This window comes from Cupressus sempervirens, chromosome 10 (genome assembly GCF_028749045.1).
Source record: "Cupressus sempervirens isolate cs-2001-9-10 chromosome 10, ASM2874904v1, whole genome shotgun sequence".
NCBI classification, from domain to species: domain Eukaryota; kingdom Viridiplantae; phylum Streptophyta; class Pinopsida; order Cupressales; family Cupressaceae; genus Cupressus; species Cupressus sempervirens.
The window spans coordinates 327,392,238-327,411,422 of NC_143127.1; the positions used below are offsets into that span (position 1 = coordinate 327,392,238).

The 19,185-nt window shown below is 31.0% G+C and overlaps 1 long non-coding RNA gene across 1 annotated transcript in view; it reads right to left on the bottom strand.

Moving 5' to 3' along the window:
• Nucleotides 1–18,025, bottom strand: part of LOC149533947 (uncharacterized) — a 99,132-nt gene extending 81,107 nt beyond the window's left edge. The window contains exons 1-2 of the long non-coding RNA XR_016357976.1: nt 17,908–18,025; nt 8,281–8,335 (exon numbers count right to left, since the gene is read on the bottom strand). This is a non-coding gene — a long non-coding RNA (uncharacterized LOC149533947). The remainder of the gene's footprint in view (nt 1–8,280; nt 8,336–17,907) is intronic.
• Between the last annotated feature and the right edge of the window lie 1,160 nt (nt 18,026–19,185).

Here is a 19,185-nt window from a genome sequence, read left to right on the forward strand (position 1 = left end):
TGGAAAGGGGGGAGCTTCTAGAGAATGCAATTAAATAATATTTTATTTCCTTCTAGAAGGGTGAAGAAAAAGAATAAATAGAGGTGAGAGATTCATTGTTAAACATCTAATTATTGTGAATTGCATTTGATAAGAACTTGGGAGAAGAAACTAAGGTTTCTAATTTCAATCAGCCATTGGGGAACGTCAACTCTTCAGTGTTGCAACCATTTGAGGTGGTGAAATATCCACTGAATTTGGTATTCATAAGAGCTTCCATTCTAGAGTTCTATTTGTGCTTAAACTGGAGTGTACATTTATTGTTTGTTGCTACAGTGTCATCACTACATTGATTTACTACAGGAAAATTCATATTTTTGGAGAATACAAGTTTTTATCTATTATATTTTGCATTGTTTGAGAGTATATATTTAGGGCATTGGTAGGGTTTGCAAAATATATTTTAATCTGATTTATATCATAATTTTATATATGAATTTTTTGCCCTAATGTCTTACTAATGTAGATGCATTTCTTCCTATTTGTAATCAGTGTTATACAAAAATAATTGCATCTTCCTTGTTAGATGTTTGGTGTCTTTTTTGCAAGCATATTTTATTAAAGTTTGGCATTTAGAAAGCAATCAGAATTTAGATATGTAATATATCTCTTGCTTGCAAAGTATTTGATAAAATGTCAAACAGTTGAATTTGAGAAGGATTTGGTGTTTCATGAAGTTATAACCAATTGGGGTTATTACATTAGTATCAAAGCTAAATCCTACCATCCTAAAGGTTTAGCAATCACAAACTGCCTAGGGTTGGCTCTCACAAATTTTTCACTATTAGGCAAGCCTTGTTTGACAGTGGACAAGATTTTATCAAGCAGCCAGACACCATGGGTGACAGGCAAGAGCATAGCCCACCAAGAGTCAATAGGAATGAGGATCAGGAAATAAGAGAATTTTTCAGAGAAATGGTTATAAGACAAGAGCAAATGGCTCAGGCTTTGCAGGCACTCACCACCATGGTTGAGCGCATGAACCCACAGGACAGACGAAATTTGGAACAAGGGGATAAGAGGAGTGCAATGGGATAACCTAGAACTCATAGAACTCTTTCCAGAATAGTAGACAGGCTCACATGTCCTACTTTTTTTAGAGAGGAACCAATACATGAACCAACAAAGGAAGTTGAGGATGAGACATTTGCAGATATCATTATGGCTGCAAATGATGAATGGGAATTATCGGCACCAAAGGTTCAGGAGAGGATGACCTTTGAACACTTTGTAAATCAGAGGAGAGAACATTACAAGTCACTCAGATAGGATAGGGGGCCTAGGGGTCAAAATAGTGAGCTGAAGAGAGCTACATGAAAGCTTATTATGCCTACATTTGATGTGAGTGGTAAGATAACAGCTCAAGTTTGGATTCGTAAGCTTGACACATTCTTGGCACTGAGGCTAATGATGGAGATTGAAGCTATCAAATACGCCACTTTGCATTTGGAGGGAGTAACACATAATTGGTGGTACCATGGTATTGTAACACTTCAGCATAATTAGGTGACAAAGTACCAAGACTTCATGGATAGGTTGGTTGAAAGATTTGACAAGAAAGATTCAAAGGTTTACTTTCGAGAATTAGCACAGCTGAAACAAACAAGCAAATTGGAGTATTTCATTGGTGAATTTCAGCAATTGGTAGTCATGGTGCCAAACATTTCAAAGTGTAGATTGATAGTTCTTTTCATTGAGGACCTATCTGAACCACTGAGAGGTTGGATAAAGGCATTTGATCTCATTTCTTTACAGGAAGTTATGAACAAGGCAAGAAGTATAGAACATGCAGTCCCAACAAACAAATTTCAGTCCAAAGGAGCATCTTCTAGTAAGGATAACAAACCATTTTATTAAAAATCAGAAAGGATTGATTTTTTAAATGATTCTAAAGATAAAACTCCAACACCTTTTTGATAGGAAAACATTAAATGATTTGAGGAAGAAAAAATCATGTTTCTACTGTAAGGGACCCTATGATGCAAACCATGATTGTCCTCTTAGACCAAAGGGTTGAAGCTAACAAAGTTATGTGGGCATACTATGAGGAATTAGAATTAGATAATTTAGACCAGCAGTCTGATATGGAGCAAATAGATGGTGAAAAAAAGGAAGACAAGGCTGAAAACTTGTCTAAAGTGGAGTCCGCGGAAGGAGATGAGCAACTTAGAGAAGCCTGTCTCACTAGTATTAAGTAGGAAGGATCATTTCAAATGAGAGGAGTACTTGTTGGACATCGGGTTATAAATTTGGTTGATAATGGTGCAACTCATAATTTCATTTATGCTAGGTTGGTGGAGAAGCATGGCATACAAACAGAGGAGTTTGGGTGAATTAAAGTGAGGGTAGTTGATGGCTATGTGCTCAATTGTGATTGTAATATCACTAGACTCCCTTTGGAAGTTAATAATTATGCCTTTAAGGTATATTTTTATGTTGTGCCTATGGGAGATACAAAAATATAGTCCTTGGGATGAGTTGGTTGCATGATATTGGTGAGTTCACTCTTAATCTCAAGGAGATGGAGATGAGGTTTAAAGTAGGGACAGTGATTTTAGAATGGTTTCTTTCTAGAGGATGGCTAGATTGATTTGAAATGATCAAGTAGAGTGGGCAGTAGAGTGTGTGTTAATGCCATCACAGGAGGGACAACAATAGACTGAATATCCTCTTGATATTCATAAGCTTAGAGTTAAACACTTTATGGTGTTCAATGACATTCCACCAGGTAAACCACTAGATAGGGATATTGAGCACATCATTGAGTTAGAGGAGGGGGCTAAACCCATCGTGATTACACCCTATAGGCATTTGAAGAGGTTGAAGGATGAAATTAAAAAAACCATAAAGGAGTTACTTGCTATAGGCCACATTAGACCAAGTAAGTCTCCTTTTTCTTCTTTAGTGATGTTGGTGAAGAAGTAGGATGGGACATTAAGGATGTGCATTGATTACATGGTGCTTAATAGGAAGACAATTAAAAATAGGTACCCCATTCCTAGGATCAATGAGTTGATATATGAGCTTCATGAAGCTTGCTTCTTCTCAAAGATAGATTAGAGATCAGGTTATCACCAGATCGGAGTTAGAGAGTAGGACATCGAGAAGACAACCTTAAGATGTCATTGTGGCCATTTTGAGTTTGTAGTTATGTCATGGGCTAATTAATGCACCTGCTACTTTTCAGGCAACGATGAATAGGGTTTTCCATCCTTAGTTGAGGAAATTTGTACTTGTCTTCTTTGATGATATCTTGGTGTACAGTAGATCTTGGGAGGAGCACTTGGTTCACCTTGAGACAATGTTGGATATATTGGGCAGAGAGTCCTTGTATACAAAGGAATCAAAATGTGATTTGGGTAGGACAAATTTGTTGTATTTGGGTCACATCATTAGTGTAGAAGGTGTACGCATGGATCCTAAAAAGATTCATGCCATTGTGGAGTGGCCTTTACTAGTGAACCTTACATAGTTAAGGGGTTTTCTAGGATTATTGGTTTCTACAGGAGGTTTTTGGATGGATATTCTAGGCATGCAGTACCCTTGACAGATTTGATGAGAAAGGGAGCTTTCTTCTAGACTCTTGAGGCACAGGAGTGTTTTGAGAATTTTGAGGAGTTGATGACTTCCTGTCCAGTGTTAGTGTTACCAGATTTCAGCAAACCTTTTGAGCAACATTGTGATTCTTTTGGAGAGGGCATTGGAGTAGTGCTTATGCAAGAGAAGCACCCTATTGCTTATGGGAGTAGAAAATTAAGAGGGCCAAAGCAGAGCTTCAGCATATATGATAAGGAGATGTTAGCCATTATGCATGCCTTGGCTAAATTCAAGCAATATTTGGTAGGTAGCAAATTTTGTATCATGATCGACCTTAATAGCTTAAAACACTTTTTGGAGCAGCAGGATCTCAATTATAGGTAGCCGAAGTGGGTGAGCAAGTTACAGTCCTATGACTTTGATATTACATATTTTAAGGGGACACATAATGTAGTTGCTAATGCTTTATCATGTAGGCCCCAATTGAGCTTATTGATAGATATATCGTAGGATTGGAGACACTTGATCCTTGCAGAATATGCAAAGGATGCATGGACAACTAGATTCATAGATGGAACTATTCAAGACAAAAGATACACCCTTGTAAATGAGTTCATCATTTATAAAGGGCGAATATATTTGGTTCCAGGCTCAAAAATGAGTAGAATGTTTTAAAATCTTTTCATGATTCGCCTATGGTAAGACATCCTAGTTTCTACAAGACATACTAGTAGATTAGAGAGTGCTTCACATGGAAAGGGCTCAAAATAGAGGTACTTCAACATGTTAGGGAGTGTCCCACCTACCAGCAGAATAAGTAGGAACACTCCTATCCAATCGGTTTACTTCAGCCACTTCTGATTCTTGTTCACATGGAAAGGGCTTAAAGTAGAGGTACTTCAGTGTGTTAGGGAGTGTCCCACCTACTAGAAGAATAAGTAGCAACACTCCTATCCAACCGGTTACTTCAGCCACTTCTGATTCCTGATAGGAAGTGAGAGTGTTTATCTATGGACTTCATCATAGGACTGCCTAGAGCCCAAGGCAAGGACTGCATATATGTGGTTGTGGATCGCCTTACGAAGTTTGCACACTTCTTTTCGATCACTACTAAATATCTTGCTACATAGGTGGCAAAGTTGTTATTTAAGGAGATATTCAGATTGCATGGCTTACCTCAGAGCATTGTGAGTGACAGAGACAGCAGGTTTATGAGTCAGTTTTGGTAGGAGCCATTCAAGTTGTGTGGGAAAAGGCTCACTCTGAGTACTAGCTACCACCCTCATATAGATAGTCAGATGAAGATACTAAATAAATGGGTGGAGGGATATCTCAGAAATTATATAGCAGGGCAACAGAAGGCATGGGTAAAGTGGATTTATCTCTATAAGTATTGCTACAACACCACTTATCACATGTCTATTTAGATGTCACCCTTTATGGCCCTATATGGGTATGAGGCACCCAATTTTATGGATCTACTTTTGAGTGATAAAAGAGTGCCTAATGCAGGTGATTTGTTACAGGAGAGTCAAGACATTGTTAAGAATCTCAAGGATAATATAACCAAGGCACATAATCAATAGAAGCAATATGCAGATCGTATGAGGATTGAGCGGACTTTTGAGGTTGGAGATATGGTGTATTTTATGTTGTAGCCTTACCATCAATCCACTCTCAAAAAGAGTGGTGCTGAGAAACTTAAGCCATGATACTATGGTCTATTCAGGATTATCATGAAAGTGGGAGAGGTGGCTTATGAGTTAGATTTTCCGGCGGAGAGCAAGGTGCACAACATTTTCATGTGTCATGCCTCAAGAAGGTGTTAGGACATCATATTGTTCCTTCTACAATGCTTCCACCCTTGAATGATGAGAGAAAATTGGTATTGGTGCCAAAGGCTATCATTGATTTTAGGGAAAGGAACTTGAGGCAATGTACTATAAGGGAGTATTTGGTGAAATGGAAGGACCTGCCAATAGAGGATGTAACATGAGAGAATGAGGAGGTTTTGCAGCATCTAAACTTGAAGTTGTTTGAGGAAAAGCAATTTTAGGGAGGGCGGGCTGTAATGTCTCCATCCTTTTAGCATCTCAGTGGAGTTCTTAGCCTTTACATTCTCCAAAGGCTAAGTGGAGAAATAAGAAGAAATTGATTAAATTAATTTCTTATAAAGTCATTAAATAAATCAAAATTAAAAGGTGAAATTATATTTAATTAATTTAATTTTCCATAAGCACAATTAACTATTGTATTGCAAGGGAGAAGCTTCTAGAGGGTGCATTTTCTAGAAACACAACTAATTATTGTATTGGAAAGGGGGAAGTTTCTAGAGAATGCAATTAAATAATATTTTATTTCCTTCTAGAAGGGTGAAGGAAAAGAATAAATAGAGGTGAGAGCTTACTTGTTAATCATCTGATTATTGTGAATTGCATTTGATAAGAACTTGGGAGAAGAAACTAAGGTTTCTAATTTCAATCAACCATTGGAGAACGTCAACTCTTCAGTGTTGCAACCATTTGAGCTAGTAAAATATCCACTGAATTTGGTATTCAAGAGAGCTTAATTCTAGAGTTCTATTTGTGCTTAAATTGGAGAATACATTTATTGTTTGCTGCTACAGTGTCGTCACTACAGTGATTTGCTACAAGAAAATTCATATTTTTGGAGCAATTCTAGGTTTTTATCTACTATATTTTGCATTGTTTGAGAGTAGATATTTAGGGCACTGGTAGGGTTTGTAAAATCTGTTGTAATCTAATTTATATCAGAGTTTTATATTAGAATTTGTTGCCCTAATGTCTTATTGATGTATATGCATATTTTCCTATTTGCAATTAGTGTTATACAAAAACAATTGCATCTTTATTGTTAGATGTTTGGTGTCTTCTTTGCAAGCATATTTTATTAACGTTTGGCATTTAGAAAGCAATCAGAACTTAGATATGTAATATATCTCTTGCTTGCAAAGTGTTTGACAAAATGTCAAACAATTTAATTTGAGAAGGATTTGGTGTTTCACAAAGTTATAATGGTTGGGGTTATTACAGAACTTATTGAAATGTTAATTAGTTTCTAACTTTGAAGTAATATTTAAAATTATTCAAAGTTTTATTTATACATACAAAATATCTGTCAAAAATCAAGCAATATGGAATGAACCATTAAATTCTCAAAGTAAGACCTCAAATGATCTTGTCAATCAAATGAAAAATAATTCATTTCTTAGTATTATAAGCTTAAAAAATTATCAATTTATGATATAAAATATGAAACGTATAAGAAATAAGAAAAAGGACAATTCTAATTGGTTGATAGATATGATTTTAATCACTATTTAAGTATAGTTTTTCAAAAAGTGATACAAGAGAACTTAGCCTACCGGCAAGTACTAGTAACTATTGAAGTAATGATGATAAAATATAGAAAGCTATCTATAAGAAAGAATGCTATAGAAATCTTAGTTTGTGTTGACCAAGAAAATAAAATAAATTCGTAATAATACCCCTATTTTTTGGTACATGTTATGGATTATCAAGTCCTTGCCAATGAAAATATTTGCAATGAAGTTGATGAGGAAATGGATCTAAAATTATAAATTTAGATAGGGAACTTTAGAAGTGTGTAAAAATTGATTTAGGTATCTTTTAATTTGATCCAAAATATACTAATGCAAATAGGTAACTTTGCAACTTTGTAAATAGATTAGATGCCAAAAAAATTTCTTAGATGATCAAAGTAAAAGTACAATTCTAATTTTAGAAGTACAATAAATGATGATATGATATAATAGAGCATAGATCATTTGTAAACAATTTAAAAAGAAAATACCACAATATGAATAAGTAGATGATTCAAATCGGAATACTTTTATTCAAGTAAATGTTCTTTTTACACTTGGATTGTCCAAATATAAATTGTGTTGACAAATTTTACTTTCATAAGCAAAGATGGTTTTAAAATGGGGCTAATTAGTTTGCAACGTGTATTCTTTTATTTATTTCACCATAATATTTTCCTTTTAATAAAGTAATGATGTATTCCCATATAGCAAGATGATTGTTTTTGCTTTTTTTTGTCCAATGCGTAGTGTATTTTGATTTATCAACTACTTTACTATTTTATCTCACTTTTTTTTGGTTCTCTCTACCTTACTCTCACATAATATTTTACTTAAAGAGAATGCTTATGAGAATTTTTAAAATTTACTCCTTTGAAGGCTTGACTTTTAACTTTGAACGACCAAGTTGTTGACTCAATTCCAATATAATTAACATTGAGGATCTAAATAATAGTATGAATTTTTTGGTTTCTCAACTACTATTAAAGATCAACCATGGATGCATATATTCCAGAACAATATTATTTCCTCTTATGTCTAGTTTTCTTAAGTTTGTGTTCCCACTTTGTTGTCATACTATTAGAATGAACTATAATAGTTTTTAATTATTTCAAGATTAGTTTGGGTTAACCTTAGATATGATTGATTAATATTATTTTAGAACCACAATCATAAGTAAAAGTACACCTACCTAAAGAACATCATTCACATCCTTTTGAAAATATATGACAAAAGAAAAAATTAATTTCCAGCACCTTACAAAAATATTCAAATATTGAAATATTTTTCCTAATTTTTCAATTGAAATTAGATTTTAAATCATTATAAATATATAATAAAAAATCATGTTTAATACATACCTCATTGCAATTTCGGTTTGGAGTGTTGGCATGCCTGTTGCAACTTGAACTCATCCTTGAAAGTTAAACAAAAAAAAAAAAAAATTATAAATTATAAATTAATCATAAAAATTAAAGAATGATACAAAAAATCAACTATAAAGTAACCATATATTTATATTGTTGAATTAGTTAGAGAATGACTAACATAGTCAACTTCAAAATTTTATATAAATTTTTAGAATATATAGAAAATCATAATATTTTAAGATATTTTGAATATAATTATAGTAAAAAAATGCAGTTTCTAATGAGAGTCTCACAATTTACCAATACTTTGGAGGCTCTTTCTTTCAATATTTGATTATTAATATATGTTAAGTATTATGATTATTGAGAGAATATTTGTTAATTGTTATGTTAGGAGTTGTAATCATAACAGCATGGTACTTTTTTATTATGTTATAAAAAAATTAAAAATGAATCGTTTATCTATTATATTGAATCTAATTACTCATTTATTTATTTATTTTTAATTATTTTTAAATTGTAAATGTTTTATCAATATTAAAATTTATTTTATATTACTTGTAAAAATAAAAGTCTATAAAATCAAATATAACAACCTTTTTTTGAATTAAAATTTAAAAATTATTTATATCACTAAAAAATTGTTTTAATTAAAAAATATCTTTAATTATTGTATTAATATTAAAAAATATTACGTTATGTGTAATTTTTTTTTTAAAATATAGATAAAGATGTTTAAACTAATTGTTAAAAACTAAAATGATATTTATTTATATTATATAATTAATTATTATCAATATAATACAACTAAATGTACTTCACTAAATGATATTTAATTATTAAAAATAATAACAATATAGTACTATCTACAATGATATTTTTTAGCGCATTTTACTTAGATTTTCTATTATAAATATGTTAGTTTATATTATCAATGACAAAATCTAATATTTCATTATTATTCAATATAGTTTGATATTTACTTCTAAGAAGAAATTTTTTAAGACAATTATATTATGATGACACATTTCAATTAGAGTTCTATAATTTTTATTTGTTAAAAATATTTGAATATTCCATCATTTAGTAAAATGAAATCAAACCATAAAAGTGCATCTTATAATGTTTATTCATTAATATATAATAAATATACTGTGTGTGCACATGCGCGCGCGCGCGTGTGTGTGTGTGTGTGTGCATGCATAGGTCTGCATGTGTCTGCATGTGTGTGTGTGTGTGTGTGTGTGTGTGTGTGTGTGTGTGTGCGTGTGTGTCTGTGTGTCTGTGTCTGTGTGTATGTGTGTTATATTTATTTATCTTATTTTATTTTTCCAAACCTTCCATTCAAGATTCCTTCAATTTATAATTCTTCAAAGTTTCCTCTATTTTGATCAACCTAGCTTGTTTGTTCCAATTTTAAGTTGTTTTGATTAAGAAGGAAGGGATTGGCAGGGACCTAAGACGTGTTACAATGATAAACTCCTTACAAAAGTATAGGGAATGAAAGCTAAGCTAAGGAAACAAGCTCCCATAGCCTAGCTCGAGGGTTTTGAAGGGAACCCAAAACCTTGAAGGATATTCAAAAAGATTCCACACCTTTAAGGATCCTTAATCTACCAAACTTGCCAAAACTACCATGGCTTCCCAACCAAAAACAACAACAAACCAACAAGTGTCCTTTAAAGTTAATAGCATCCTTCACAACCACCACAAAGCAACTAAAAATAACAAAACTCAAAGAAAAAACTTGATATCAATCAATAACAACCCAGAAAAAGACCAAGCCAAAAAGAGAAACCAACCTCTAAACATAACATTATAGGTATAAGAAACCAAACAAGGTCTATGAGAATAAAGAACCCTATAGAACTCAAAAAACTTTTTCCAAAAGGAATCACCACCAGCTTTCGATCAAGGGAGTGGAGAAACAAAATCTCTCTCATGCAAAAACACCAACACCCAAAAATTTCTCCATCCCCACCAAACTTCCTTGGCCAACATTCTTGCAATAGCAAACCCGCTTTAGATTTCCAAACAAGACACAACCAGAGAAACAACCACCAAGATGTTGTCAAAGAAAAAGGACATCGCCATCCTTAAGAGGGCCAAGCTCCACCTTGACACAATAGCAGCCTGGAAGATTAGCAAAGAAGCCACTAAAAGGCTTCATGGTGTCGCTAGATTAATCTTCAAAAAGGATCCAACATCGCCACAAGTAGCCAAACACCACCAAAGGCAAAAATCCCAATATCTGAAAAGGCACAACCTTGCAAGGTAATAGTGAGGCATGAGAAACCCACAAAGGGTAATGTCTAACTCTCTTAGAGAAAATCCCAACCAAGGTTTCAATTCAAGAAAAAAAACCACAGGGCATAAAGAAGACCTCTAGCAAAAGCTTGGCAGCCCCCCTTAGCACCCAACAATACATGGCAAGAGACATAGTGGGAAAGACAATAGCCATCACCAATAGAAAGGAACCCTTCTCCCTCAAATAGGGCTAACCAATCCCCAAACCACAACCACAAGGTAACACTTTGCAACCATAAATTAAGAGCATTATGCAACCAAAACCCAAAAGGCTTTCCTCATACCCAAGCACCTATTCCAAAAAATAGAGAGAGACCCTCAAGTACCAATAGGAAGGCATCAAAAAGAGGAGAGAACACAAGAGATGGAGCCTCCCCTCACCCCCAAAATACCAGAGATGCAAATAGGCCAAGGGAAAAGCCCCACTAGTAGATGCATCATACATGTAGCAAATGCATCAAACATTGAAACCCCTAAAGAAGTAGGGCAAAAACTATTGAAGGCAAAAACATCCTCGCCAAGATCACAAAAACTAGAGAGAAATCTCCTTTGCAAAGTATATCATTGGTGCACAATAAGCGACAACAAGGGCCACCATCCCCCACATAGAATGAACTTGAAAAAGAAAATAAAGTAGGGCACCAAACCCCCCATCTATAGCAGCAAAGACATTTATCATTGCTGAGAAAATACAAGCAAGACCCATCCGTTCTTTGTCCATTTCAACTTCTGTATGTAGATCACTATTGCCGCTTAAGACCCTAGTCTCTCTCTCACTTGCTCACCCACCCATTTTGCTCACAAGTTTTTATCTTGTAATAGAAGGGGCCATAGTCGGCCATAGTAGGCCATAGTATCTATGCAATATGTTTTAAAGTCATAGTGAGATCATTAAAAAATTAAGGATTTAACATTGTGTTCATATCTTCTTATGACCCAAAATTAATTTATAAAAGATAATCATATAACTTTTCCATTGTTTATGTTTAATTGAGATTTGCAAACTAAGTATATTTATTTTATGAAATCCAATTACTTATAGAATAATTAATCATTTATCAACAAAACTTGTTGAAATATTTGAAGAAATCCGATCTATAAGACTACAATCTTAAAGTATCATAGCAGTCATCATAGCTAGCTTTGTGTCTACAAGTATTAAATGGTCCATCATATTTTAATTTAATTATTTTGTTTATCTTTATAAATGACTTAAAAACTTGTAGCTATTGTTTTGTCTTTGGGATAGTAACAACACACATTATGGGATCTATTATGCATGCACTATAAAACTCTAGTCAATTTAAAGTGTCACTTGATACCAATTTAAAGATGGCACAATAATTGTGCACTATAACCACATATAAAAATGCTAGTTTTGATGCACAAAATTTAATTGTAGTCATTCAAAAGTTGTCAAATACTTATACACAAATGTGCTAATAGTCATTAAAAAAATGCATTGTAGGGGTATATGTAGGTAGTTGTGGTATATTGATATATTTATTAATGGCCTTTTACATATCATTAGTTGTTGAGCACACCCTAAGTTTTCTCTTCTCAAAATCCTATGCAGAAATTTGAAATTGCTCCCAATTTTTTCATGTATCTTACTTGGTAAATCCCCTACAAATAAACTAAGATTTCAAGGATACATCATTAAATGTGAAGCTACATCAACATGTTTTTGACAAGATATCTAAGGAAACCCCACAAAAGTGAGACCCATAATTGTGCACTAAGTCATTTTTGCTTGATGTGTTGATGTACCATCACATGATTAGATGTTTTTTAGACTTTGAAAAATATTTTATTCAAATATATAGTTATTGTACTCTAATTTTAATTTCAACCTCTCTATATTTCTTTCTTAAAAATCTTTATTCGAAGCTCACGGAAATCTTCCTTAAAAATATTATATAATATAACTTGAATCTCTAACTAATTTATACAATTAAATTAATGACATGTCTCCCCTAGACATACCATTAAAACTCATTAAATATTTTTTTAAATGATAATTACTTTAGTTAGTTAACTTCTATTATGTCTAATTAATAATTAAATTCTTCTATGCCTAATCTTTTTTTTTTTAAAGTTCAAGGTATGATTACATACGATAATCACAAAAATCATTATGTATACATGTAACAAAACAAATATAAGGATTACAAATCAATTGCATTTGAAAATATTTTAAATAGAATAAGTATATGAAGCTTGAAAGTTTCAACATGGAAAACTATTCTATGCCTTTTAATAATACTTTTGTACAAAAATATCTTATAAAGAGAGGTCATAAATGTGTGTGTGTATACGAACACTTATGAACTCTCTTTATAAGATATTTCTGTACAAAAGTTATAATAAAAGGCATATAATAGTTTTCTATGGTGAAGCTATATATATATATATATATATATATATATATATATATATATATATATATATATATATATATATATATATATATATATATATATATATATATATATATATATATATATATATATATATATATATAAAATTTCATTCCTCCCCTAGATATACCATTAAAATTCATTTAATATTTTTTAAATGATAAGTACTTTATTTAATTTAGTTAACTTATATTATGTCTAATTAATAATTAAGTTCATCTATGCAATTAAATTCTTCTATGCCTAATCTATTTTTTTAAATTTCAAAGTATGATTGCATATGATAATCACAAAAATCATTATGTATACATGTAACACAACAAATATAAGGATTACAAATCAATTGCATTTGAAAATATTTTAGACAAAATAAGTATATAAAGCTTGAAAGTTTCACTATAAAATACTATTATATTGTCTTTTAGTATAACTTTTATGCAAAAAAAATCTGACAAAGAGAGGTCATATACACACACAAAGTTAACTTCTATTATGTCTAGTTAATAATTAAATGCTTTAATGTCTAATCTATGTTTTTTAAAGTTCAAGGTATGATTGCATATGATAATCACAAAAATCATTATGTATGCATATAACACTAAAAATATAAGGATTACAAATCAATTGCATTTAAAAATATTTTAGAAGTTTTAAAGTTTCACCATATAAAATTATTATATGTCTTTTAGTACAACTTTTGTACAAAAATATCATATAAAAAGAGGTCATATTATATTTAATATAATAAATAAATATAAAATTCAAAAGTAATATTTAATCAATAATAAATTTAGAAAAAAAGAATCTATGTATAATGATTTATTTTAAAAGACTTATTTTTTTAAAATAAGAATTTAATTATAGATTAAAAAGTCCTATTCTAATACTTTTATTCTTCCTTTGTGCATATTGTTATGTTCTTATGGACTCATTTTAGAATTAACTAAGTGTATACACGTCTTTAATTCCAAGGTGTCTACATTTATACAATTACAAGACTCGTAAATGTATTTAAATGGTCTTAAGAAGTTGCTTTAAGGCTTTGAGTTATGTGTTCAAGGTATGTATTTAAAGGAATATTTCCTATATCAATTCATAGCTTTGCATTATAAAACATGTATTTATGTTGTATCTAAATACCAAATCCTCTTGTCAAAAGATACTAAAGAAATGTTTGTCAATATTTTTGATTTTATATAAAATATAAAATTTATTATTTTATATTTCATATCCTTAGTGGTTGCATACTTCAACTTAGTAGATCATAGTCATGGAAACCTTATCCTTATCCTAAATTTTTTCATCACCCTTACCATTACCATTATGCTTTATGATGATGACACCTCTTTTATGAGATATGATATCTATGAATTATGTACTTCGTCTTCCTAGAAATCTGAGTCATGCACATCTTACACATCATCATGCATACAACTTCAATTTGTTTACGAGTCTTCATAAATTATGATTCATGACAATTATACCTTCTTTCATGCACTTAGGTAGCATTGTTTTGATTGTAATTAAATTTGTTTCTCCCATTTCTACATTTATGAATATGATGTTACACCTTATTTGACTACATAATGATTATATTACACCTTTATGTATTTGTTTAAAAATGTGTTTCTTAATGATGGTGATGGTGATGATGATGATGATGATGATGATTTCACTTGTGTGGGTCATGAAATTTATTTTTTATTATTCTTTAGCTGATTATCTATTGATGATTTATGTTCTTATGAAAAAAATGTTAGCTTAAACAAAATTTATTAAGGTATTTCTCTTAATGATGATGACTCACTAGTATAGATCATTATATTGATTTTTTATATTACTTGACTGACAATCAATTGATGATTTATTTGTGAGGTGAATAATGATAATTTTTCATGAGTGAATAAAATTTTTCGTCTCCTTCTCTCCTTCCCATACCCTTAGTCCATAATGTGTTGGCTCATATTCTATCAAATTAGTTAATACTTCATACTTAACAACTCTAATAGTAATGGAGATGTCATTTTATGTTTAAAATCATTTTTAGTATCTTCTTATGAGTAAAAATTCATTTTTAAAACATTTAGAGAAATCTTAATACGTTATCTATATGCTATAATGGTTTGATATGAATTATGCTTCTCTTAATTCAATCAAGTGTATATGCCATGCTTTCCCCAATCACTTCGCTCATTGCCCTTGAATATGTTTACAAATTGTTTCTTATCTTTCATATTCTTAAGGAGTACCATTTAGAACTAATAAAGGTATACAAGTTTATATTTTGAGGAAATCCTTCTAACATTAACTAATTTGTAGTGCGAATCAGCCCTAGATCATTTTTAAAATTAAATCAACAAGAATTTCTAATATTTTGTAGGTTTACAAGGATGACCTTTATCTACACTAAAAAAAAAATCCTTTGTTATCATTTTATCTCTTTTCTATTGACTCAACTTTTTCACTTAAGCAAAGACACAAAAGGGTTGAGCATACTTTGAAGTCTTTCTTAGGATGTACCATGATGCTTATTAGCAACACCAATCTTTTTATAAAGTTAGATAGCACCAAGTATATGCTTCTCTCAAATTGAGAAGCTCAAATTGGCTTTCAATCAAATCATAGACATCTAATAGGACCACCATTGCAATTTTGTCCCAAGCTCCCAATTCTTAGGCTTTATCTTCTTAGTCTTCTAATCATGGATTGAATTTTTGAATTTATTTTTTGTAATCCAACACAACTATCAATCATGCAAATTTAAATTCCACAATACAAAAAACCCTACTAACTAATTTTAAAACATGCCAATTAATACTCTAAATTTATCCATGTTGATCTATTTGCCAAAAACAACTCTATTTAATTAACCTTTTCTCTCACACACATATTCCCACCCCTCAATACACATTTTCAGTTGTAAAAATAATTTTGTATATAAAGGATAAAAGTGAGAAGTAATATAAATATCCAAAATATCTTAATCTAACAAACTAGAAAATAAATAATATGAATTAAATGATCATCTTGGTTGTTAAGATCTGGTTAAAAATTCTACATTGAAATTGTTTGAAAGATTCATCTTCTATTTAATATGTTTACTTTAATAAAAATAATATGAATTAAATGATCATCTTAGTTGTTAAGATCTGGTTAAAATTTCATTGAAATTGTCTGAAAGATTCATCTTCTACTTAATATGTTTACTTTAATAAAAATAGGAATTTTAGAAGCCAAGAAATCTTCCTTTCAAATATATAGCTGAACATATTAATAAAAATAGGAATTTTAGAAGCCAAGAAATCTTCCTTTCAAATATATAGCTGCAACTAGAATATTTTAAAAAATTCTACATTAAAATTGTCTGAAAGATTCATCGTCTATTTAATATGTTTGAAACAGAAATTTCAGAAGCTTAAAAAACTTCCTTTTTAATTATATAGCAGAATCAAGTAACTAGAATATTTATAAACATGAAACTTTTGAAGTTTATGATATTAGTTTGAACATTTGAGGATTATATTATATCTGTATTTTTCAATGCACTTCAGTGATCTATAAATAGAATGAATAAACACGAATTTTCCAATATTGTAGACTGCATCTCAGTAATTATTATTAAAATGAATAAACAAGAAAAGAAACGTAATGATGATAGATCATAGAATATAATTGAAAATATCATTACAAATATTCTACTAAGAAATTAGAATTATATATCATGTTAAGAAATTAAATTTAGTTCTACACTTCTACTAAGAAATTAGAATTATATATCATGTTAAGAAATTAAATTTAGTTCTACACTTCTGATTTTAATGGTGTGTTATTTTTCATCATCAATCTGATCACACTATATATGATTGATCAGGACTAATTTAAAAAAAAAAAATCAATCAAATTTAGAAATAACAAAATGATCGATTACTGATATCTTTAGTAATCAAACAATAGATTGTCACCTAATATGAATGTTGCATTTAAGTCCATGCCTTTGTGACCCAAACAGAAATGATAAGATACCAGGTTAGAGTTATGACAGAATATATACTCTGCCGCACACTTATTCATCTGCTAGATACATTGCTACACATTAACTCATCTGCTAGTTTTATCTGTGAGTTCTTATTTTAGCTTTCTACCATACTTTAACCCGTTTCTACAATTATTATGCATATCTAACAAAAAAATCAAATACTTCTTCGTTTCTCATAATCCAGGGCCTGGAGCTCGATAGAAATGTAAAGAAATGAACTTCTAAAAATTATATAAAATAATATCATTAACTCTTGAAATCATATATCTACAATACAATCATTCAGCTAATAGACTCGAGAAATATAAAAATGGAAATCCTTAGCTTAAGAGAACAAAGTAAACTGCTTTAGGTAGGATCACATTTAAATCATAGAAGCTAATTGAAATTGAAGAGTAGTTTTAAATCATGGATCATACAAGCAAATTTAAGTCATTTTGAAAAGCAAACATGAGAAACAGTGCTAAAAGACGGCGCTGCCTACTTTCTAAGACAAAATATACTAAGACAAAAAAAATATAGAGTCAAAGTTATTTTTAAAACTTGTGAAAATATAATGATCTTCAATTACAGAATATGATATGTAGATAGTGAAGAACAAATGTTAAGTCTTTTGTAAAAATCCATTGTAATTTTGATGTTTTAAAATTTGTTCAACAGTACATTTTGTTCACAAAAGATATTACTGTTATAGATAAAGCTATTCTGAATCCATTGAATTTAATATATTTTGATTGCATTCCATTTGCAAGAAAAACACACTCGACTGGATCTTTCTTATTTTGCTGAAACAAAAGAAACCCAAAACGGTAACCATACAAAAATAAGCAGACATGAGTAGACAAAATTGGGTACCTGATAAATGATGGAAATGGTTTGCAAATGCTCTAACAGCGGGAATTCTTCTTTGTTCTACAGGCTGCCGCTATTGGAGAAATGGGTTGAAATGAAATAAGTGGAGCGAAAGTTGTATACATTTATCAGTACCACTGCACTGTTTCTACAGAAAAAACAATTGTTTTGTTGGGAACCGAGGTAGGGTTTTTCCATACAGACAAAATGTACATTTTATTCTGGTCTTAAAAAGTACAATCGTGTCAATGTTCCTGCTTTACTTTTAGCACTCATGTCTGAATTGGGTACCCACTACAGCAATAATTCACTTTCTCTTTCACCACAATTGTACTGCTACCATGATGTTCATGAGCTTAATAGAACTTTTGCAGATTTCAATGCTGCAACTAAGGTGCGCAAAATCTATTGGTAGGATATGATTCAATGCATATCCTCTGAATTCTTTCCTAGAAGCCAATAGCTGTGAAATGAATGTACGCGTTCATAGATTTGTCAGATCAACAAATAAAACTTAGTCTTGTACGCGTTCATAGATTTGTCAGATCAACAAATAAAACTTAGTCTACCATTGAGATCTAAAAGCAGTGAGGACCACATGAATTTTTAATGCCTCCGTACCATTTGGGAATTTTCAACTAATAAGACAAGCTGCTTCTGAAAAAGTAAGCCATGCGTAGTAGAACTTTTACTGTTTTTGAAGCCAGATCAGCTTGCTTTTAACGTGCTTTGGATCAAGCTGCTCTTTCTCTACCACTCCTATAACATTGACAGATTTTTACCCATCCTACTAAGGGCCTATTTGGTGGGCAGAATAGGAATACGTATTCCAAAAATTTTGAATTCCTTGTTTGGATGCACCAAAACAGGATTGGAATACAAAGTAAAATAGGAATAAGTATTCCAATTTTGGTCCAAAAATAGAGTTTTGCAATTCCACCCAAATAGGTGTTATTGGAATACGTATTCTTATTTCATTTTTTTTAATTTTAAAAAACATAAATTTTCGGGTCCACGAATTTTCATCAAATATTGGCTGAACCAAACGCAAAACAGGAATACGTTTTATTCCAGAATACGTATTCCTATTCCGCTTACCAAACGAGCCCTAAAAGTCCTATTTAGAGGTCAAATAACTACATTGGTAGTTTAGATATAATTGATGATATCGGGTGATAGTTGTGGTTGCTATTGTTTTAGAGATTGAGGAAAAAAAGTAATAGTGGGTATTGGGGCATCCAAAATTCTTAAGTTGTAAGTTGAAGTTTGCCAATTATTTGG